This window comes from Nipponia nippon, unplaced genomic scaffold, assembly GCF_047370975.1.
Source record: "Nipponia nippon isolate SJK-2023a ecotype South Korea unplaced genomic scaffold, ASM4737097v1 scaffold_1, whole genome shotgun sequence".
Classification (NCBI taxonomy): domain Eukaryota; kingdom Metazoa; phylum Chordata; class Aves; order Pelecaniformes; family Threskiornithidae; genus Nipponia; species Nipponia nippon.
In genome coordinates, this window is record NW_028262290.1 from 125069342 (window position 1) to 125094456 (window position 25115).

Below are 25115 nucleotides of genomic sequence, written 5' to 3' on the forward strand. Positions count from 1 at the left end.
TCTCTTGACCATCTAATTGATCGTAATGCCTGTCTCCATCAAAGCAATTAATAATAAACTAGTGTATTTTTTGGCATATATAGCACTAGTAACTGTTTCAGTGTGTTGAAGGGTAACCTGAAAATTCCAGTACATAACTCTGCATGCTACTCCCCGCCAATAATTAATTATTTATAAAATTTAAACTATGATAATGAATCACTGATCTTAGAGAAGACGTTTGGGAAAGTAATTCCAGTTTTATTTATTATAGTTTCTTGACTAACAGATTCTCCCATTTTAGTTTAACAATAAGCCAGTAGGATCAAAAGGATCTCAGGATAACTTTATACAAAATGTTTTGACTTTATGATTCCCAGCTCAATGTTTTATTGTGAGGAGATGTAGAAATCTTCCAGACTTAACAAGAACAGAAATGGTGGTGGCCATCGATAACTAGATAAAGAATGTGCACTTTATTGTAAAATAACTTCTTGGCTAGATTCTGCTCATGGGATATATCAAAGTGAAACCTAACATCCTCTTTAGTTCAGACAGAGGTATGCCGAAGTCATCTTTGATTTTGCGTTTCTGTAGTCTTGGGTCAAGCTGGCTGGCAGTTCGCTTCAGAGCATCCTCAGACATTGCTGTAACTGGTATGGGTCCCCCAGGGAATGCCGTGCAGCCAGCCAGAGGTCTCTGGTGCGCAGGGAGTGCCTGTCCTCAGGAGGCTGCTGGTGAAACAGGAGATCCGAAATACTGCCTGTGTCCACCATGGGTTGGGGCGTCCCACTCTTGTGTGTCCAGGTGCCTTTCTTGATCAGATGGACCAGCACAAAGGCAAGAACATGATCTTTGTCCTCGGTGGTGTGTTACTCAACTGATGCATTGTCATGGACGTGCTGGTGGCACTCGATGTCGGCAGTGAGCCTGATCTGTAGCCGAAGTGGGCTCATCGGTCAGTTGTTCTCCTGCTCGTGCTCGTCGTGCAACCATGCGGCTGCTCGGCAGCGGCTGGTGGGGACTGCGGGCACCATCTTTTGGTCTCTGCTCGCGTTTTGCTGCCAAGACTTGCAGCAGTTGACATGCTTTGGCTGGTTGCTGGAGTACATCATCTGTCTACCTTTATTGCTTTGGGCTCAAAGTTTGCTCTGCTCATGTATCATCATTTGCTAACCGTAAAACAGGTATATGCTACCAATTTCAGCCTACAATGGAGAGCTTGGCAGAGACTGAAGGCATCCTTTAGGGATGACATGCATTTAAAATCCCTTTTATGCTAACATTATAAAAGGGTCCTTAGCCTAAATGGTGATAATGCTCAGAGGATTTCTTAAAAAAATTATTTTGCCTATAGTATTTCTTTTAATATATCCTTATGCATAAACCCTGTCAGTGTAATTACAGCTTTGTAAATCCCAGTTATTTGTTCTCTGTTTGTAACAAAGGATTTGTCTGTTGAGTTACAACTGCAAATACCTCATAAACCCAGCAGCTGAGTATTATCTGTGATACACGGGGGGGAAAACAAGCAAATACCACTGTCTTTCTGAAAATACAGAAATGTAAATGAAGCCTTTTTCATGGAGCATCCAAAATGGGGGAAATACCACTTTCCCCTTTCCTGCTAGTTGTGCGTTCAGAAGTTTTCAATGTGGATGATTGCAGTTTTGAATTTGATTACTTTGATAGATTTTTTTTTTTCTGATCTTCTTTGGTAGAAATGAACATAAAAGGCAATTGCAACAGATTGGCTTTGATACATTACTACATAGTTACTAAACAAATGTCTAAATCTATCAGTTTGTCGCTTCATTGGAGTTTAGTCCAGTTCCACCTTTCAAAAAATCCTGGAGCTTCAGCCTGCTTGACCTTAGCTCCAGAAAATAAAGCAAATATCATTTCTTAAAGCTTTTCTCCTCTTATCTTAGCCAGAAAATCTTGATTCAACAATATTTTTAATTTAGTTGTAGTTGATTATGACTAGCAGATGATGTCATTGTCACTAGCGATGTTTACCACCACCTCTCCCCAAATAATGAAGAGAAGTTAGGGAGCTGCAGAGACTAATTAAATGTAACTGTGTTTCAGTGAAGATTTATATGTGCTGTATATACTGGGCACAGGGAAACATTTTCTGAAGCCCTTCTTAGAAATACCTCTTTCTGTTTCATTGTCTGTTTCTCCTATAGACAACCAAACCTGCCATTTGAAAAACACTTCCCAGCAGAATTGCTGGCCTGATGATTATGCAGTGGTGTTGTACAATACTCCTTAAAATCTTCGCTGTACCATAAATAAGAATAAGTTACTCTCCTCTCTAAGCTTGCTTTGCACTGGCTTTCAAATGGCAGATTCCCGTTTTATTTATTCATAGGGTATTTCTCATAGCTTTCAAAATGTATGCAGAGCTTAAGGGCATATTTCTTGCTCAAGTCATGCAGTCTGTACCACAGCTCTGAACTGCACTGGGACAGTTTACTTGGATGTGTGCTATACATGGGACTTAAATGAGGGCACGTGCCATACAGGTAGAAAAAAATAGAAGAAAGAAATGTAATTAAAAAAGATCTTAAAAAGTCAAAGATAAAGCAGTTAATGTACTATGGACTAGTTCACTGTAATTTTTTTTTTGTTTTTTTTTTTAGTTAGATGCATGTGTTAAACCTCTGCTTTCGTAGAGCTTTTTTGCTTTAATTTTGGATGGGAATTACCTGCATTCCAGTGTGTAGGTGTGATGGGTGTCATCTGCCATTCCAAGGAGAACGTAGCACCACCAACTTAGTTATTAGAAAAAATATTTGGGAAAAAATAATGCGTTCTGGATGTATCATGAGTTGGAGGCAGCCAGGCTTTAAGTTCTGGGATGTGTTGGGTTGGGACTGGCACCCTGAAAAAGACAACAGAGCAAAGTCTGTCATGTCTTATTCCAGGACTCAATAATGGCATTCACTGGCTGGGGATATTGTGCAGCAATATTTACTGTACATTCATCCTTGAACATACTAGACTTTTTAATTCTGCCATCCCATAGAAGACAAACTAGGGGCAATTAAGACAACCATAATCATTCTCATGTCGGCAGGGTGATTATAAGCAGAAAAATACGTGCTTTCTGATACAAGGTCCAAGTCTTATCTCTGCTGTAGTTTATGCTTACTCAGACATACGACAATGATTGAAGTCAGCCATTTGGTGCAAAACAGTCTGAATCTAAGGATGAAGTGTCTCACCTTGTTTTGGCTGTCTCAGCTTGTCTGCTCTTGGGGTTCGTCTTCAGTAAGCTGAAGGAGGAGAGGAGAAAATTTCAGGGTGCTGTGTGTACCACTGATCTGAGCTCAGAAGTGGTGACTTCCACCAGTAACTGCAGTATATGGTGAAACACATGCAGGATGAATACCCCTAAGTCCCCAAAACTTTCCATTTCACCACCTTCATATGTTGTATTTAAAGCTTGAAAGTTCCCCTCAGATTTGACTATTGTTAGTTTTCTGTGAAGTTTTGGGCAATACTCAGAAAAGTGATGAACATTGATAGTTCAAAAATACATATGAAGGCTTCTCTACAACATCTGGATGCCTTTTGTAGTTGGATTCTTGATCTTAGGCAAGGTTTTCAATCCAAAGGTGAACAGAAGGTTTCTCATTGACTTAAATGTGAATTGTTGCACTTTTGGTGGCACTGGGCTGGACCCTACAGAGATGACATCCTTAAATACCTTTCAGAGGGAGAAAGAACTGGTTTTAGGGCATATGGTTATGTTAGGCACAGAGAGAATAGCTGCCTTTTTCTGAGATCTGCTTAGCTCTCTTGAATTTTATGAATCCCTACATTAGAATAATACATTAGCTTTTCATTTTAATGGCACAAATAACATCATTTTAAAAAAGAGTAGAGAAATAAGTTTGTAGATTTGAAACAATTATTGTTGGTATGGTTTCTATTTTAAAAGTAAATCAATTTATCTTTGTCCTTTTTTTAAGTCAAGGGAAATTGTGACATTAACTTTATAATATAAATCAAATGTACTGTAGTAGAACTTGAAGGTCTGCTAGCCACAGTATATTTTAACCTTGTTAGTTCTTCATTAAAACAGAGATTTGTAATGGAAATGCTGGCAAAATAGGGCTATAGACATTACTGTCTGTGGAGTCACCATTTACTGGAGAGGATAATAGCTTCTGGACAGCGTATCGTAGCATTTTCAGTAAAGCAGCTGTGAGTTTTTAGCTCTTTAGGATGGACCCAATGAACATACAACAAGCAATGGTGATTTTTGTTTCCGCATTGTTCCACCTCTGAACAGTTAGGTCAAGCTACCTGGCTGAAATGTAAGACTTCTTAGACTCAGGAGGAGGACTAGCTTGCAAAAAATCATTGAACCTTATGATTTATATGACAGCCAGTCATCAAGAGCATTAATAAATGGTGGGTGAAGAAAGAGGAATGTGCCTGCACATTCAGCGTTTCCTTGGGGAGAAAGACAAACTTGAAGAAGTAGCTCTGTGACTGGTCATGCTGGTGGGGCACCAGAACATGGACCTCATGTTCCTCCTGCAGTTGGCAGTTACGTGTAGGCATGTATAGCCGTGGGTGGGGTTACATGCATTTTTTTGGCAATGATGGTTAATTTTTAATCTGTACATATGCCTTATTTGGAGCTATTGTATGTGTTTTCTGCCTTCCAGCTATGATCTTGTCTTTGCTGTCCAATCTAAACACAGGCTTTCTTCTAGCATTTTATCCTGCAGAGAACATATACCTGCATGATAATTGTGATTAGCATTGTACTGGTAGTAAACATTCTCAGGATGCATTTGTAGGTCCCGGAGTTTAGACTGTGCAGGCAGGCATATCTACAGCCTCCCCGCACCTGCAGAGACCAGGTCTCTGTAAGGAAGCACCAAACAATCCAAGGCACGCTGTGCAGAGTTTCAGAAGTGAAAATGCCTGTCACAGTTTAGACTTTGGCATGCTGCAGCCATGGCTTTTCACTCTACAAAGTGCATGGCACAACTTGCTAACTACTGCAAGTGCTGGAACTGTGAAATCAAATAGCCTTGAGTCACGGCTGGTGGGGCAGGAAGAATTAAATTATGTTTCTGTGCCAGCAGAGTTCCTTGCATCTTGAGGAAGAGCTTTGCTGAGGGAGATCAGTGAGATTTTCCCTGTTGTGTTTTTTTTTTTTTTTCTGAGGGTTGGTTTTTTTTTTTTTACTGACGTGCATTTTAATTCTTACTGGGAGCTGCTAAACAGCAGAACTGAAAGCCAAACTTATTGGAATGGCTTTAGAAATGAATTTATCTCCTGGTTGGGATTCTTGGTCCCCCACACCTTTATGTTTCCTTCCTCAGCTCTGATGGAGTGAGAACTTGGTGGCCTTTCCAGGCCTGGCTGGCTTTCTATGATCTTTTGTGAAAAAGGTAGTTGCATTGCTCAGTCAGTCTCCTTGTGGACCTCTGAACATCAGAGCATCCTGCAGGGACTGCAAAAGTAAACTGAAGCAAATTCTGGGATGATGGTGAATCTGTCTAGAAGACTGAAAAGGTTGGCATCTTTTCGTAACTTTAAAGAATTTCCCTCTAGTTGTTTCTTTCTAATTGAAGGCGTCTGTAAAAGATTTCAGGAGCCTAAAAGTAATTTTTAACAGGATTAATAGGATTTTGTTGGATAACAATAAATGTAGAAGAAGAAGAGTAGTGCCCTCATCCCTAATACGATATCTATTCAAAGAGTTAGGCAGAATATGTCATTTATATCTAAATTTTGTGAAGTGCACCTGGATGGCTTTTCTCCTACTGTGTACTGGATAAGTGCTGAATCATTTGGAAAGAACTTGTTTTAGCTAATTGGGTGTATTCATTATAGGGATTAAACCCATGTTTTGGTTAATGGCAAGATACATTGCTTTATCTTCAGCTTTGCAATTTCTGCTAAAAAGCATGCAACAGAAAAGATGAAATAATAATGACTGAAACTAAAAGGAACGCTTTTATGTGTGCAACTCCATACAGTGAAGAATTTTTTAAGTCTGGTTAAGGAGGAAATTTTCATCTACATCTATTCTGCTGTCTGATGAATTTGGCAGTATTAGTTTTCTGTGGTTCAACTGGAGTCGGTGGTGAGTCTTTTTTAAGACGACGCATGAACGGCATCAGTATCAAGGCACATTGTTAAACCCATCTCTGTCAGTAGGTTTTTTTTTAGTGTTAGTTTTAGTATTTACAAAACAGATTCATAAGGAGTTGTTCTGAAAAAGATGGAGCTTGCAAAAATATTTATGATTTTTTTGTATCTGAATTGAAAGGGTAATGTCAAATACCTTGTTGAAATTACAGAGCCTTGTGTCACTGAGTGTGGACAGTTGTCTGCTTAGTTTAACTTAATTGTATTGATGTGCTTTTGAGACAGCCTGCTAGAATCCCTCCGGAGTGCATCCAAAGTTAACACATTTGGTGACTGGCAACAAGTACCGTTTTTACTGTAAAGAGGCATATGCTTAGAAATTTGATGCATCTGAATATTGCAATGAAGATGGCTTTTTTTTTTTTTGTAGAGATCTTCCCCCTCCATCTAGCAAGGAGGTCATTAAGCATGAAAGCAGTGCAAGAGTTAACAGGAAATGTTATATATTTTTGTGAAAGCAAAGAGCCCACATGAAACTCTTTGCCAAGGTGTCAGAGGCAGATAAGGCAGGAAGCCTGACAAGTCGTCTGCAGGGACTGTTGAACACTTGGAGCTTCACTTGCCCAGTGTGGTTTTGGGCATGCCGGGGTGGAGGTTATCTCCACTTGGATAGAAGCCAGATCATCTGAAGATAGAGAGAAGCTTCCTGCTCCCTGATGGAGAACAATAATGGGCCCTTCTTTCTCTAGGGCATGGTTCTCTTGGACAAATGTCTACTGAGACCATCAAGCTAGGCAGGCAGTAGGGCCCATGAGAACGTATGATGGGAGGTGCTCATGGCCCTCATTATAGCTTGTCCTGTTATCAACAGGTAGATCAGATAAGGGAACTTATGCAAACTGTTTCTTTAAGCATGCTAGGATTTTTTTTTTTTCTGGGAGTCATAAACCCTGCCAAAGTCAGCTTTCATTCTTCTTTTAAATGTACGTAGGATGAGTTAAATATGCTTCAAAGCAGCCTGTGCTGTGAGTGTTTCTAGCATAGAAATACTTTGCTTCAAAAGCTGTGGATCTTGTCACAAGTCCAGGATGACTTTTAGTCTTCTTCAGACTTGCCTCTGTACCTGCTTTGTAGTTAAAACAGGCTATCCTGTAAGATATTCCTTTCCCTTCCCGCAAAGAACCATTCTGGTCCTTTAAACTTTGTGCTGTGGACCGCTGTAGTATTGGGACAGGTGAGTAATAAAGAATCAGAGACATAATATGTCCTCAGTTGCACTCTGGCTAGCTTCAATGGGTGTTTTGCATGAGAAAAGTAAGAAGGATTTGGCTCGTGCTGTAATAAATCCCACTCAATCCTGTTGAAACCCTGCGTAGCATCCGGTGATACAATACCTACTGGTTCTGTCCCTTGATTCCTGCGTGCAAAACCTTTCTTAAGTTACCTCTCGTGGGTGACCCACACCTAAAGCCAGGCGGCTAAATGTGAAGTAATCTGGTGCTGATGCATGTTTTAATAGCTGATTATCAGAAAGAGATGTAGAAAATTAAACCTGTGACGTTTTTATATATTTTACTAAGTAACGAAATGGCCTTATAGTTATTCCTCTTCCTTTAAAGGTATACATGTGCAGATAGTCCGCTGTGGGAAATCAGACATTGCAAATGTCAGCTCCGATGAGCTGATTCATAAAAATGAGATCTCATGCCTTTTCTCAAAATGGATGGTTAACCTAATGAATTTCTGCACTTCAGGAATGTCTTTTCCCAAGTTTACCTGTTCCATTTCTGAAATAGGCTCATTTTATAGGTCTCATAAACTACCAGGTGAACATACTCTAAATTAAGGGAAGAGGGACTTCTGCTATTCACTTAAGCTTTGCTTCCCTCAGATTGACAGATTCACAGCCATTCCTAGAAGACTCTGTTATTAACCCCTCTGCCCCCCCAAAACACAGTATTTTCATGGTAGAGCAGAGAATTCATCTCTTCAACCACTGCATTGATCACGTGCTTTGAGGCCAAGCTTCGAATTCGTCCTTGACAAAGATGAACAAGGTCTCTCCTTGTTTTCCCTTCATCTGTAAATTTCTAACCATACTGACTGATGGCTAATGAAGTGTACAGGAAGTGCTAGAGGTTGAGATGCTTTGCCTGTGACTCAGCATGATTTGCTCTGCTTTTCAACAAATACCAATAATAATTGTCAGGTTTTATTAGACTTGGCTTTTTGTTTTCTATTTCATGCTGTGTGTTATGCTAATTTAGAAAATGAAACAAGATAAAGTGCGATTCTGTTCTTGCATATATTAGTGGCAAAAAAATTCCCATTTACTTCAGAGTTACCAAAATCCAATTCCCAATTATAATGCTGATGCCTGCAAATAGTTCTCCTTGGTTGTAAAGGACTGAACAGAAGTCACAAAGAAATGAAAGGTTAATTAATATTTTTGCAGGCCTCAAAATTCATTGATTGTTCTAAGTCATGCCGGAACTTTTTCAGAATAGTCCTAAAGCTTTTTTGGTTTTCAGGTTTTGTGATGTACGTTGGTAAGCTATTGGCAAATGTGCCATTTAGAATGGCTTAGTTGAAGCAGATGGTTAATGAAATGGCTTGATGCTTTCGTTCTTCTACAACCACCGCTGACCCTACCTGTTTTGGGATTGAGCAGAAAATAGCTGCTTTAAAAAAAAACTTTCCAGGCTGGAAAACTCTTTGAATGGACATACTGCAACGTAGGTCCATCTTACAATAGAAAATATCAAGTGTCCAATAAAAATAATAGCAATACAAATACTGGTTATAAAATACTGCTCGCAGTGAAAATAAACCTATAAAGTGTGCCTAATCAGCCTGCAGTTTAGGTGGCGAATTGACTAGATCAGTTGTTTGTATCGGTATTTCCAAAGCATTTGAAATGTTTGTTCAGAACAGCGAGTTAAGATAGCAAATAAATAAAGGTCTCCATCCCAGAGTGCTGCGAATGATGAACTCTCCAAAATAACAGAAATTTATTTCAGTTATGTAAAGAGAACCCCATAGTTTTGGTGTTAATTGAAGTGAAACTAAAATAACTTCAGATACTTTTTACCAAATGGATCTTTAATACAGATTTCTTTACTCTTTTCAGTGAAAGAACAGAAAATGAAGCTCTGATAAGGTAAGATTTTTTAATTCCACTTTAGTAAGATATTCAACTTAATTGGAGGTAATTTTTAACAAATATGCTCAGCATTTCAGAGTAGATCCTAGACATAGTGTGGGTCAGTATGTCAAAACACAAAAACGAAAGGAGACAGTGTTGCAGAATGAGTGTAACAACATTTGACTATTTTTATTGTTACTAAGCCACTGTTTGGTCTTTTAATCAAAATAAGATACCTGCATAGATTTGGAAACTTCTTTTTGCTTGTAAGGAATTTGCAGGTAATTATTTTTCAGCAGACTCTATAGTTTTCACTAGTCAGTCAATTAAAGTCTTCGCTTATAAGGAGAACTTTTTTACAGTGTGAAAATGAAATATTAGAGTATATGCTGATAAAATAAGTGCCTTTGTAGTAAATTCTTGGGTTTTGAGGTGTGGTGGTGGGAGTTTATGAATTACGTAGTTAAATGTATCTGTAGAGAAGGAGTGAACTTTCTTAGAACTGAATAGTTCCTCTTCTTTTACGTAACATGATTCAGGCTGCTGCATTCTGGAAATGGATTCTCTATGCATCTGCTAGATAAGCAAAAGGCAGAAGGAGGTCTTCCAATACGTTACCAACAGCAAGAGGTGTTAAAAAAGGGATTTTTATCTTTTTATTTCCTTCATTGCTAGTGAGGATGCTGACATTCATGTGCTGTGTTATCTAGAAAATGAAGCAGCTATGTCAAATAGCATAACCAGGTGTACGATAGCAAGTTGTTCTGACAGGCAGCTGCAGGATGAACCTGTCAGAGCATTACAGAAATATATAATTACTGTTCAGTCACAGGTAATAGTTACAGTTTTAATAGCCATTCACAGCATACTGAGGAAGGGAAGTGGTGTTGGTTACTGTTTTCCTTTCCTCCCATATTTGCCTGTTTTGGTTTTAGTGGTGGTTAAAGTAAAAGCTTGCAGAGTTGTTAGCTGGATTTCATGCACCTATTTCAAGTCAAATGCCTTTCACATGGAAGTATGATTAAAAGGAATGTTTTTTAAACCTGCTGACATCTTGAACCAGTAGAAGTTGATACATGTACATAGACTGTGTTCCTGATTTGCAGAGGGGCATCCTTGGAATAGGGAAGAGGGAGGCTTAAAAAAAAATCAGTTAAGCTATGCAAAATGTAAACTGGTTGAAACCACAGGTGAGTAGAAATGTGAAATATTAATGGAAAAAACCAGAAGTGTTGTGGAAAAAGTAATGAGGCGTCATATCACATTTTTTTGTTGTGGAAAATTTTAAAGTGACGTTGTAAGTAGCAGACAATCTAGCTTTGCATATTCTTGCTCTGTATTAGTACATGGAGAGTATGTGCATGTATTTGCAGTTACAAAGGTGTGTGCATATATAATAGATCTCCGAGACAGCAAGGTGCTGCACCGAATCAGTGTGATGGACTGAAAGCCCTCCTGGAATAGGGCTAAGGAAGTTAAGGAACTTTATAATGTGTTGAGAATCACGTAGGTAGTACAGGGATTTAGTAAATGCCAGAAGAAATTCTACTTCTGAGCAGTCTTTGTACACTGATCTCGTCAGTATCCGTGATCCAGGGAGGACACAAGTCCTCCTTCTGTCTCCTTACCAGGATTCAGCCATACAAGAACTGGGCAAACGTTGCAAAAACGAATTAAGCTCGCTCTGTTTGTAGTTGATCACCTAACACAAGAGAGCTTTATGTGGAGCCTCTGAATGCTACAGTAATATAAATGTCTAAGTAATATGCTTAAGTAATATAGCATGACAGCAGTAGTGGAAATTTACTCATTTTGTTTCCCAGAGTTACAACTGGAAGTATTTTAGGGTATGTATTGCTCACTCTTGGATTTCTGCCTTGGCAGTGCCTGCAGAAGCACTGGGTCATTCTGTTAGTAGGATTTTTATGTGATTTTGACATATGAGTAGTAGAAAACCACCTGCCATCAGCCATCTATTTCTTTATGAGTTAACTGTAGTATTTAGTAACTGCCGATCCAGTTTGAGCCAGAATTTATCAGTTAAGTTAAATATGAAACTCTGCAGGTTGCAGTGCTATTTATCCCAAATTTCTAGGTCTTTTAAGTGGGTGACTGCTATGAAAGCTGGAAAAGCTTGTTAAAGAAGACGCTGGGTGCCTTCCCCTCACACTCGAATTGACTTTTCTCTTTTAGTCTCTATAGTCAAAAGCTATCTATAATACCACTGCAGCTGCTGTGCGTTGGATTCAGGAATCCCTGTTTTGATTTGCCAAGCAGGCAAACTATTTATCTCAGGTAAGAGAATTTTGAGGTGTGATGTGGTTAGCATCTAAAAATATCTGTGTAGGGAGATAGGATAGGGCTCCAACAGACAAAAACATAGCAAGATAAGCAAGGGGAGTTCACGTTGGAAATACGATACCATAGGTGTAATTAACCATTGGAAAGGCTTAGAAAGGAATGTGGTAGATCACTTGGAGTAATTAAATCAAGATTAGATCTCCTTCTGAAATATCTTCTAGTAGAGTTACAAGTTCTTGTGCTTTGTAAAGAAATTGCTGCGTGAGGTATTACGGCCTGTGCCAGGCAGGAAGTCAGACCAGATTATCATAAGAGTTCCTTCGGGCCTTTTAAATCCACATCTCCACCAACAAAGGCTCTTATGTGGTGCAGGCAGCCACAGGATTTCCAAAATCAGAGCTGGAGCAGGTCACTCTTGTTACGGTGGTGAAGGGCTGAAAAGTCTTTGAGCAGATCCTTGAAGAACGGCAGTGGTGGGTACAACGCCGCTGAGTTTGCAGGTTTTGCATGCTGCAGTCATACGTACTAGTACTGAGCCAATTTCTGCTCTTGTCTGATCAGTCCATAGACACATCTTTCTGCATAATCTTCTAATATTTTGCCTGACTTACTTAGTAACTTGCATTTTGTACTGAGAGCATTGAAAAGTAATAATTTATCTATGATGTTTATTGAATCCCTTCTGTGATGTAACTAAAATCCTGAATGAATTCAGCATTTCCTACAGTTAGTCTGTGAGCATAATGCCATCATCTTGAACATAGGATTTTCTATAGCCAAATGCTATATCTGAAATGTTATTAGCCGTAAGAGTAGAAGGGGCAGGTTAAACTTTTAGCAGATTATGTAGAATTCCTGATAGAAAATAATCTGCTTTTCCCAAAACTGAAAAAGAAAGAACTTGTATATTTGCTCTGGGACCTGCATGGGATACTGAGAGAGTGTGGGGGATACTTGTCTTTCAGTTCTCATCAGCTGCAGGGAAGTACATCCTTGTTTTACTGGAGAAGAGGCAGCAGATCCTTTTCATAGAAAATAAATAAAAATGGTTGATCGAAGAAGTAATTTTTTTACTAGAAGAAGCATGAAACACTCTGTTGAACAAGAATAGCCCCGACTCCTTTTTTTTTACTTTGATAAGCACGTTAATTTCAACATCCAAAATTAATCAGGAGTTAACTGTGCAAAGTCTTGCAAATGGAAAAACCCATCAACTTGAGCTCAGAATTATGTCATCCTAGTGCACTTACGTGGCATAGCTTCTGTTACAGGAATGTACAGTGTAACTCCACAGTAGTATGACAGGAGCAATAGCTAAGAGTTGTGCTGGCTGTATGGCTGCATAAAAAATTATTCAGGAGAGTTTTCACGTAATTCTGGCTCTGTTGAAAGACATGTGAAAAAGCTCTTCTGTAAAACTTTAAGGAAGCAGAGTTATCCTGTGTAATTCGAGGGTGAGCCCAGGCATATCAGGGGATTTTGTGTTTTAGAATACCTGATACCTGACCCACGGGCAGGTGATGGGCACTTGGGACCTGGCTTGTCATTCCTGTAATCTGACCATCCCTACTGCGCTCTCTCCCTGGACTAGCGTGTATGTATGGTTTACACATGGCAGTCTGAACCTGAATTGGGAAAATATTAGACTAAAACAATAGGAAAACTAAAGTAGAAAAGAGAAATACCCTTGTGTTTGATAACCCAAAGTAAGGCAGCTGAGATAAGTAAGTCTGTGTCCCTGCACATGGAGGCTACACCTACTTTCATGGGCATCCAAGAAAAAGAGAAAGGTGAGGGAGGGCAAGAGATTGGAAAAAAGATAAAAAAAGGTTAATTACCCTTGCTAGTAGGTAAGGGATTTGCAGCTGTGGTGAAGCAGAAAGGAGAGAAGACTTTGGTTAGTCAGGAGTCAAACATGTTTGGCTGGTTGCTGTGCAATAACAGTTGTGATTTTTTAGCATGAAGTTTCTTCAGCACCATCTCTCTTGAAAGTATATTACATACCTATGGTTTTCACAAATTCCTGATAGCCATAATACTGACTGTGGGGAGTATTTAAAAACAAACTTCAGGATGTCTTTTTTTCACATGTTTTTGCTACCACTGAGTCACTCTTAATGGATACTTCAGTTCTGAAAAGGAGTGGAGGAGGCTGTGCCATGGAAGAAAATTGCTGTCTCCATTAGTAAATGTATTTGAACCATCAAGTTGCTGCTGTTTTCTTCCATGTGAAAGCTCGTGGCTAAGTCATTTAATGTAAAGGAAAAGAGTCTTTCATACCACAGAAGAAACGCCTCTACTGGACAGCGGTACACAAGTCTGCAAAATTGATTTTGGTTATCGCTGAGAGCTTCCATGGCATTTCTTTCTGTTCAGGCAATGCTGTAAAAGCACTCCAGATGACAAAAAGGAGGAGTTGTGTTGAGGTCTGGGAAGTTCCTGTGGCTTGTTTCCAATGCACTGCTAGTCCTGAATTTGTTATTTATATTGAAGAACTGCACTTGCTTTAAAAGCTCAGTTTTACTGCATTTAAAAGCTATTGAATCTTGTTTCCTGCACTTTGTTTACTTAATAACCCCTATACAAGAATCCATGATTTTGCCTGGGTAACTCGCTGTTCTCTTCCAAGAAATAAATATACCTTTTTTTTCTTTTTTAAATTCACATGCTGGGTTGGAGCACAGTTTGGTGTAAAGAGGTAGCCTGATGTTCATACTGCGCTCGCAATGTCTGCTCCGATGAGAGTTAAGCGTGCTGTGCTCACTGTTACATAACTTTGCAAAAAGCGTCGATTCAGGGAAATTCTGCTGCCGTGAGAGAGTAGGAGCATCGGGAATGTTCTCTCCCCCTTAGTGGAAATGTGGCTTCTGGTGACTAGTACATTTAAAAAATAGCAGATTATGTGTATGTGCTCACTGACGGAGTCCAACTTGAACATCACGATGATGTTCAGGGCAGCAGGTCCTGCTGTTTGCTGCAGCCCTGGGAGGATGGATGTGGCTTCGGTAGCAGCAGGCTGGTACAGCACATATGTGGCTGCTATCAGAAGGGATTTGCAGCCGGACAGTGTTTTGTTTTGAGTAACCTTTGCAGGACTGCTTCTGAAAAATTGCCAAGTTGGCCAAACAGATCAATTCCCATCAGCGGGAGAGACAGCTGTTCATTTGGCTACGTCTGCTTCGTTTGGCTGTGTGGGTCGTCCCACTGGACAGAGTGGGCTGCTAGGACCTACCTGTGGAAAAGAGGGGCAGGTAGGACAATGTGCACTGTGTCAGAAATTCTGTTCGGTTTTTGGCATTACAGAAATGGTCTTGCCTTCTCAACGTGGTGGAAGGGTAGGTTGCTAGTCTAATTCTTCTACCTTTGTCATTTCATACAGTACCCCCTCTATTTCAGCCCAGAAGGATCCTGTTTACTACAGAATATTTCAGATTACTGTACCCTGCTACTTACACTAGCCACAGCCTTTCCTCCCCCAAAATATATATTACTGTGGAAGTGTTTGAGAATGTGACATGTGCTCTGGAATATCCATGCGAATGTACAGCTAGTTACAGTCATATGGATAACAAGGTAAATTAAAGGTTGAGAAAGTCAATGTTCCCTGAAAATCATTAGCCCTAGCCTCTCTAAGCAACATGTACCCGTTCGCTGCCTTTTTGCCCACTTTAAGGGTCTGAGACCCCATAGAAAGCCTGCCTAGAAGCTGCTACAAGTCTGAATGGTGTTAGCTAGATTTGCTTCTAGGTCATTCTCATTCAGCAGCATCCTCAGAGCAAGCTTTGGTTCTCTTTGTTTCAATTTCCTCATCCGTGGCTTTAATACAGTGCTCTTTCTTTAATCACACCCTATATACACTTGTCCTGTGAGTCCCACAGCTCTCCCTCTCTCCAAGTTTAGGGTCTCAGTTGTTTGCATTGTCGTGCGGGAGACTCTGAATGATTTAGTTTTGTCAGTCGAGATAAACAGGCAGTAGAAACATATGCCGCAGCACAAAATGTTCTCTAATCACTTATTTGACAAGTGCAGTTTAATTATTTAGCATAGCTTGTAAAAATCATGAAGTCCTAGTAAGATGAGACTTAACACTCTCCTGTTAATTTTTCCCTGAGAGGTGGGAAAAGACTGCTATATTTTTTTGTGCAAACTGAGAGCGTGCAAACTAAGGAGATTCAACTGAGAATCTGTAAAAGGGGCTGGAACCTTTCAGTGCTTCTTAATAGTTTCGCTAATAGGTAGTAAATCCAAGAGCATCCCACAGTTAGACAAGATTCTGCCTGTGTTGGCAAACCAGAAGATGCCGTCTGATGCTTTGCCAAAACAAAACAGAGTTTTCTTGGCCCAGCTGTATTTTTATTGAATGTGTAACTTAGTAAGAGGAAAAGCCGTAAGTCACAGCCTTGCTGAAGAGGTATCATTCAAAATAATTTTCTGTAGCATGATAGATTTCATGTTGCTACAAAATAAATATTTAATCAGCACTAATATTTTTGGTTCCCTCAGGCAGCGAGAGATGTAGAAGTTCTAACTTTTTACTCAAGTAAGTGCAAATGCAATCTAGCAGGAGGTTCAAAGTCAAATGCATGTATATCCTAGAGGATTTTTTAAAATGGATTTTAGGTGCAGCCAGCCAGGACTGATGGCTAATTTTATTCCTGACAGAGAACAGTTTATCTCTAAGTTAAAAAGCCCCCCTCTGAAAACGGAAAAGAACTCCAAAAGATAAGTGTAAACCAAACTGCAAGCCAGCATGCCTGTTTGATTGATTTGAGTTGTATGGTGAACTGTATCAGTTAAAATTACATTGGAAGAAAAAAAAAAAAAAAGAAATACAGCCTCAAATGCTTTGCTTTTTAGTCGCAAAGCTGCCTCAACCACGCCAGCTCAACCCAATGACAAGGGGACGGTCTAGCGACTCTCCAGAGTCGCACTTACTGGTTAGTTTCTAATTCCTGGATCTTATGGGTATACTGGGCTCTTTATTCAGGGGCTTCACTCGTGTGGTACAAAAGGATATTGTGCGCAGCAAATATTTCTTATCTGAGCTGCTCTGTGAAGAGCAGGGGCAGAGTTTGGCCCTTGGAGGGCGTGAGCTCTCTGTGGGCTCTGGGTAATGCTGAAGTCGGAGTGCGGCTGGGGGGTCAGAGACAGCTTCCTACAAAAGCCGCAGCTCCTGCGATCCTCATCAGACAGGAGGATGGGAGACGAGGACTTACATTTCTTGCTCCTCCTGTGTTTTCACTTGGGATGATTTTGTTTGCAGAGGGAGCAAGCACTAAATGGAGTCTACTGTATTTTTCCTTCAAATGTGAACTGCTGACTGAGCCTCCTTCTGCTGTTTTCCCTTTCTACTGAAGAGTCAGTAAGAGCTCTTCCCCGGTAAGATGACGGGCAGGCCTGTATTTGTAATGAATCAGCCTTGAGACAGTCGTCGTGCTTGCATTTAAGAAAACATTCAGGACACATCTGCTCATTAATGCTCTCTCTTTTGATCTGTTAGAAACTCGTTCGCATCCTTCTAGCTATCAGCGTCTTTCATTGTCCTTTCACAAATTAATTTAAAAACCAATCATCCCTTCTTTGATTTAATAATTACAGAAGAAAACCAGAGGTAAAGGTAAAATAATAAAATTTCAGGGAGGGAAATTGTACGTTCTGAACTTAAGAGTTGAAGTGCACATGCACCTCACAGAAAGGCAGCAGGTTTCCAGAAAGGTCACCCAAAACCCAAGGAGAATGTTCTCTGCCACGTCTGACTGTCACCACAGAAAAGAAGTACTGAATTTCTGCTGACTATGAGGATGTCAGGTTAAAACGTGTCCTTTAGTTATAGTAGATGTGTAGTACTGAGAGAGAATCCTATTGAGCAGTTATGGCAAGTTTTGACATTTCTGACTTCCTTTATATGAGGATGCTAACCATACGCACCATTAGTCTCATCCCCTGACGGGCTGATTCAGAGAGCCTTACTTTACACAGTTACAGAGCAGGTTTGTAAAATGTAAAGACATCCAAGACAGTAAAAAATTCAGTGTAGAGCCGCTTCAAAATGCAATGACGGTACTAACCTGTCAAGATTTCCGGATAAATGGCCACAATGCAGATGTTCACTAGCTCTGAATTTCTTGAGATGTAGCAAGTTGTGGTTTTTCTGGCCAAAATTCCATTTCTGAAAATGAACTGATTGGAAAATACTGGGATTTATGGGAAGAGCTCCAGCTTGGCTGGCAGCAAAAGATAAGTGAAAATGGCAGGGAGCGCTCACTTCTTTCAGCAGCGTGTCCTCAGTGGGAAAATGGCAGGCGGACTCTGGTGGGTTCCTGTTCTGCGTGGGTGGATTCGATGTTCTGGGTTTCCAAAAGTTGTCTAAAGGTAAAGCTTTCACATATAGGAAGAGACAGAGGTTAAACACGAGACTGCTGTAAAAGGTATTAGCATTCATAATTCTGTTTAAACTTTATTATTCCTTGCTTCCTTGAAATAAAATTAGAACCTGCAGTGATTTCTTGTTCTTATGGGATCCTAAATACTGGTTCTGATTGGCATAGTATCGCACTCACTATATCAAAACCTGTTTAGATACTCTCAACTTTTTCTGCCTTCCTTAGAATGCCAGTACAGTTTGCTCCAGCTAATTCTTAAATTAAGTGGAAATTAGACAAATAGGAGTTACTTGAAGCTGCAGAATGATTTTATGCTCATGCTTATGCAATGAGCTAGAGCTGCACAGCTGACCAGAAAACAGTCCTTAATTCACAATTCCAGCCTGTTTTTCACTTCAGTGGCTTTTGAAACTTCCCTCTAGTCTTTATGCATCATTTTATGTGGTTTAACTGAAATTCTGAGAAGAGAAAGGAAAATGAACCATGGACATGAAGAAATGTGCAAGGACAGATGAAGAGAGGTTTCGTGTAGGAGAGGGGCATGGAGAAAGCAGTGCTGTAGGAATGGTTTGATCAAAATGCTTGGGATGGTAGAGTGGCATATAGGAAAAATTAGATTAACTGAGAAAGAATGCATGTCAGGAGAGATGCGATTTATTGGACTGGAAAAGTCTTCCTCAAGGGACAGCAAGTGGCATAATTTTCCAAAGAAAGTGTCTCTATTCTTTGGGAAGTGAAAACTGGATTGAATAAACACTAGAAAATACAACTATAAAACCTGCACTGCTAGAGGTGAGGACTCTGAGCAGAAAGCCTTTTCTACCTCCGTATTCTGACTTGCTTGAGAGAGTCTGGCTCAGGCTTGGGATAAAACCATAAGGTATGTTTTCTCTCCCCTCTCTCTTTTCCCCCTGAATGTTATTATACTGCAGCTTGGCTCTGTCCACATAGGCTGGAGCAGACTGTGTTGTAACTTGCTTCAGCCGCCGCTGAATTTAACAGCTTTTGGCTTTGTAGGCAGTGCCTTAGGAGAACTCTTGCTCATCTGTTCCCTGAGCCAAAGGAAAACTCCTCCGGTAGCTTTCCCAGTGTTTTCTCTGGCTGGAACACATAGTTACCAATTGCTAGGTGAAGATACACTATCTTCAATCATCTTTTATTTTTGTATTTTCGATTTGTCCAGCTGACATATTCTAAGACATCTACTTTGACTAGAATGGTGAAAGAGCCCTTTCACAATGGATTTTTTTTTTTCTTTTCCCTGTACCCCATATAATTAAATTCTCCCACTGGTGGGAAAAATGCTTTTCCTTGATGTAAGTGTGTGACAAGTAGTTGAGTACTGAACCAGTCAGTCACATTTCCCTGTTAAGCATACTTCTTTGAATATTTTTCATAACAAAAGGATTTATCTGTGGAATCTTGTTCAGGAATTTCTTTACACAGGTTTCCTAGCCCTTCACGATTGGCTCTCAGGAAATCTGATCCTATTGGCATTTAATCTGTTACTAGAAATGTGTCTACTGGGAACTTCTTAAATAGGATCGCAATAAACATTTGGATTATATTTTGCAAGTACAAATCACTAGCTGATATTTGCATATTTATTTGTTGAATTTCAACTTCCATTTCAGGTTAGATGAGACATAAACAATTACACAGCACCTCTGGCAAAGAATTAGTCTAAAAAGCAAGTCAAAGCAACACTGGGAATTCAGAGGAAGATTTCTAAAGTTTTAGAAGGAACTGTGAAAGGCTTGCGCTTTGTTTTATCCCCATAGATTTTATATCAGTTATGGAATTAATGTTGTAAGGCTTTTACTCTGATACATCTTCTTTTTTGTTTTACTCTAATATATCTTTTTAAAAAATATTCATGGCAGCATTGGTCAGAGGCAGGGACTGCACCTTCGTCTGCATCGTTAAGGGGAAAAAATGACCCTAATTTAAAGCCAGCTAAAAGATTCCTGGGTTTTTTTGCTGGTGTTTGTGGATCAGTCTCTGCATTGTACTTCGTAACAGAGGCCACAGATAAATGTGATCTGCCAGAAAGGTGTTAACAGGTTTTCTGCAACTAGTTCAGGTGAGTCTGGTGCAGTCAGGAGAGGTGTGAGACTCCCTGTACTGCCAGCCTGACTGGCGGTGATACACTGCTAGGAGTCTCAGGGACATTTTCTGGCAGGAAATGTCTAGCAGTTTCAGACTTCGTGGTGGTTTTATGGTGATTCGAAGGAAAGAAAAAACCTTCAGACTTATTTTCACTTATGTCCTAAATCAGTTTTAGGCAGAGGTCTGCCAAGGTCAGTAGGCCAGGTACAACAGCATGCTTCGGTGACCTAGCAGAGGAAATACCTGTTTGGATGTATTCTTGGCTGGCTTTGTTTTAGGAAAATCACTGCGGAAATTATGAGAGAAAATTAATGTAATTAATTATAATTAGTATAGTGTTTATAGTGGATACACGTTCCAAAATCTTTAACAACAGTAAAGGAGACTTCATAGCTTTCAGGAGCTGAAGGTTTACAGGAGCAATTAGATCACTTAGGCCAACCTCGAATATCTTTTGAACTTGGCATTTACTGTCCATTTGCGTCTTTGAAAATCCTCCCAGTTATTGACAATTAAATTTGATGCCTGGATGCTTGTTTACATCAAAGCAATCGGCATACTCTTTCTGTTTGTGTCTCAGCCTTATTTGTTTAGCAGCATTGCTGGATTTTAAGTTCTGGAAGTAAACCAAAGCATTAAGGGCAAAAGGCTTTCCTGCAGTTCATTGCTTGTCCTTTCTTGCACGCGTGGATATGCAGGAAAGCCCGGCAGTGAAAGTGAAACTGATAAACTCCCAATTCGCAAAACAAAGTGCTATTTTTATTATATAATAAAAAAGTTCAGATGACGGTCTGCTTTGTACTCTGTTCTGACACATCCACATGTCCTTTGAAGATCTGTCCTTATTATTCGTCCTATAAAATCTATGTTGTTTCAAGGGAAAAAAACAACGAAGTGCCGTTTAGATTGTATGATCCAACTCCTTAATATGGTTTCACACTTTGATGGGAATAATCAAGGGTTGGACTCTGTACTTTGATTTGCAAAAATATATCCTTGTTAAATCCTTGAACTGTATTTTCTTTTTAGCCACATGCTTCTGCAATCATTTGCAATTTTGCAGAAAACTCCAATCATTATGTTCTGTATCTGAGTTTCATGTAAACTTTTTTTTTTTCTTGTTTCACAAGCATGATGGGTTATCTCTTAGTACCTAGCCTCTTACCAGAAAATGAAGATTCCTCAAACTGGGCTTATTAATCTCTTGACATGAAATTCCTCCCACTACGTCTTTCATTTTATTCTATTTAGGTAGGCATCCCTTTTTCTTTAAGTTGTAGTAAAGCTTCATGTACAAGAATTCCTGCCCTACGTTGTAATTACTCTTTCTTCTTTTCCTTTCTCTGGTATTTGCAGGACCTATTTGCAGTTGTCAGTGGATTAAACTTCTTGTGGCTGAGGGATATGAAGGAGGTTTTCTGCCTTTGGTCACAATGGAAACCATTCGCCTAAGAGAGCGTAGTTTAGACTAGGCAGATAACTGCCTTTCAGATTTGGCCAAAAATTTAAAAACTCAGTGCCCAGAGGAAGCCAGCATTTGATGAAAATTTAGAGTCTGGATGGGTTTTGTCTGGGCTGTTTATTTTTCCTTGAAGGCAGAGACAAGGAAGGATGTGCAGTGATGCAGCAATGAATGAAGGATAGCAGAGAAGACAGTGAGACTGGATGCAGGAGCAGGAGGAGATTTACTTTCTTCAGTGTTACCTGATAGGATCTATTTTTACATAGAAATGTCACCTGACAAAGTTAGGAGAGAGAATATCTAAGTAGTTTAGATGCAGCTAGAGGCAGGGAGCTAAAGACATGAGGGAAGAGAAGCAGCAGTTGAGGTGATCTGAATGCACAGCTGTATGTAAAAATAGTACTTGGAAGGGAGAGGTCTTTGAGGAAGCTGACCACAGATGCATGTGGCTATAATCACAGTGTAGAGGCTGGCACTAATCGGTAGTGGAGAAATCAAGTGAAAGACTGATCTGTTATGATGGAAAACTCAGGAGAAAAAGGGAGAAACAGATGACACCAAAGAAGAAGAGTGGCACCAGAAAAAAAGGAGGGTAAGATGGAGATGACTAGCGACTTGAGGCTGAGGAGGAACAAGGATGCGATTAAAGAACTGGTGAGAGAAATTAGAAGATAGTTGAGCAGCAGCAGGGGAAAAAGGAAAAAAACTCCATGAAGAACTGGGATTCCTAGTGATATGAGGAAGACACAGATGTGTGTGTCTGAAGACTCCTCTTTGGTGGAAAGACATGTCTGTCAGCAGAGCTTAGCTAGGGGAAAGAGTAGTGTTTTGTTTTCCAGGAGCAAAGAAACACTGTACGAAGATAAAGCTGAAAATCGTCCTGAAGAAAAAACTTGAGACAAAGATCGCGGCATCCCTGTTGGAAGAAAACAAAGATTAATATGTCAAGCCAGAGAAAACTCTCCTAAAAGCTGTGGCTGCTGTGATATCAGTAGAATTATTTTGATCTCTGAGAGGAAGGTGAGAGAATGACAAGCTAATGAAGACCTACAAAGAGTCATGAAGAACGCAGGGTCATGCAGGCATTAAGAGGTCTTCATGCAATGGGCATATCTGTACTAGTAAATTAAATGGTGCTAGGAAGCATTCCCAGGCCCTGGAAATCAATTGTTGCTACTGTTAACTGTCCCTGGCCTAGTTTTGGTTTATGTTTATGGGAACTCACCTGAACTATTCCCAGGTAAAGTTTGAAAGTTACTTGGGATTCTTCCCAGTAAGCAGTTTGGAAGCAGCCACCCTGTTTCGGAGGGTGAGAGAGTTTAATAGCATGGCACCTTTCTGTGCCAGTTGGCCTAAACAGTCTTGGGCATGTTAATTTAGCTTGTAGAAATACAGCTGTAAATGGCTCAGTAGATGCAATCCCTTGGAAACTTAGGACACTGACTGTCTTGGGTGCAAGCTGCGACAGGCAGTGAATATGATTTCTTCTTAAAAAAGGTTACTGAACTGAGATGTTGATGTGCTCTCTCAGATTTTGTTTTGATGTAGCATGAGGACATTATAGAAGGGTTGATTATACAAAATAAGCTTGGATGAAGCATGCATTTAATTGTTTCCATTTAAATTTAATACAAGCATCAGCGAACATAGGTCCATAAATAAGGCCCTTTCTCACAGAAGAACAGGCTGTGAAATTAAGGAAACAAGGTAGTGAGGTTGGTACGTAGTTAAGTTGGCTGGACTAAAAAGCTTAGAAACATTAGACAAAACCCATCCAGACTCTAAATTTAATAGTAGAGAAAATATTTATAAAGTACTGGAAACTTGTATCAAAACAAGGCAAATCTCCAGACCTGAATGGATAAGTAATGCGGCCCCTGGAAAGATAAATACGGATCTAGAATGGAATAGGGGTAATGCGAAGGTGAAGGAGGCATGGAAATTTTATGGTCATTGAAGAAAAATGTACAAAATGAAATTTCGTGTGTTGCACTGTATATAAGTCTGGGTTTTGAATTCAAGAACGATTCAAACTAGAACAGGTACAGAAAGAAAAGTGTTTCTGAGAGCCTATATCTTAGCAGAACAGGGTAGCAAAGTAAAACCTGAGGCATGATAAGATAGCTCCTAATAAAGACATCAGGGAAAGGACTGATAGAGAGGAAAGCTAGCTAATTAAGCTAAACAGTGTTGCCACATGAACAAAGCTTATGACATATCAATTTTAGCAGAAAGCAGTCAATTGACTCTGAAACTAAGTTAGATCATCCAGGTTACTAGAGAAGCAGCATTCATCTTAACTCACGTTTTCTAAATGGGTTCATGAACGTGACCTGTTCTTAACCAGACGTGCTCGGTGTTTTCTGAGGAACTTGAGATGCGCAAGAGGAGTTGCACTTCCCTTTCAAATGCCTTAGCTTCTGAAGAGCCAAATGCAACATTTTTGGAAAGGGTTGTGCAGGGTATTTCAACGGTTCTCCTCCAGCATATCACCAGTCTTTCACTGGTCATCCCACTCACGGATCCTTTCCTCTTCAGTTCTGCCCTTTAGATTTGCTCTGTCGTGAGTTGATGTTGTATAGGTTCTTCACAGCCCTGCCATCACAGGTGCTGCACTGGTGTCCTGAATGACATCAAGTGTTCAGCTCTTTGGGCAATCAAGACCACACAGCCAGTTTATCTGAAAGAGCCGGTTTGTCTGAAAGAGCTTATCTCTGGGCAATGTAAGTTGTGTCAGACTGTGTCAAACTGCTGCATTAGTTTTTTCACGGTGTGCTGTGTTGCTCCAGCAGAATTTCATGGAGAGCATTCAAAACGTCTGTCAGTGTAATGTTGGGAAATGTTTTGTTTATGTGTGGCTGCACTTGAGTGTGAGGTGATAATAATAGCCCCCAATTATGACATAAATTAATTTTAATGTCTTTTTTATTTCTGTTGGCCTTTACACATTTCTATAAATACTGTGTAGTTGAATGAATACCAGCCTGATGAATGTGGAAGCCCGCCTGTCAGTCTCAAAGGGAAAGCTTTCAAATATAAATAGCCTTAAAAGTATAAATAGCGAAATCTGTATACTGTATATATCACTGACTACTTTCTTTTTTCCTTTCATTGCATCTCCCATTTTATTTTTAGTGATGCTTACTTAAAATAGTTTCCCTGCTTTCCTGTTGGCGATCAGAAGGCCACTCTGGAATCCAAGTGATTTCTGAGCCAGATGGTGAGGAAAGCGTTCCTTACTTGAGCAGTGTGAGCTTGAAGTCTTGTCTGTCCAGGCCTTCTTTACTGAAGCATCAGTGTAAAATGAAACACATTTCATCCCGGCTTTGTCTGTTCAGTTGATTTCAAATACATATTCTTGAGTTGGTTTCAAAATGTGATTCCAGCATTCTTCAGGACCTCCAGTTCTTCTTAGGTTGATGTTATTCCATGTCCCCCTAAGTTTGCAGCTCTGGTTTTAGCTAACTTACTAGACTCAATACTATTCACTAGTGTCACTATTTGGCAGCCACAACAATTTAAAAAAAATTTTTTTTAATTCCACAGATTTTAGAATGTGCATATGCTAGTGATCACCTCAGCTGCACACAAAGTAATGTGAACAGGTTAA

At 39.9% G+C, this 25115-nt stretch overlaps 1 protein-coding gene across 17 annotated transcripts in view; it reads left to right on the forward strand.

Annotated features, from left to right (window-relative positions):
- The window catches only part of THRB (thyroid hormone receptor beta), a 174909-nt gene that overhangs the window by 36089 nt on the left and 113705 nt on the right, over nt 1-25115 (forward strand). For 15 of the 17 annotated variants that reach the window (XM_087771277.1, XM_087771212.1, XM_087771222.1 and 12 more), the window contains one exon: nt 9236-9265. The exons of the other annotated variants lie outside the window; for them this stretch is intronic. The gene's annotated coding sequence lies outside the window, so the exon portion shown is untranslated. The remainder of the gene's footprint in view (nt 1-9235; nt 9266-25115) is intronic. 17 annotated transcript variants of the gene reach the window in all.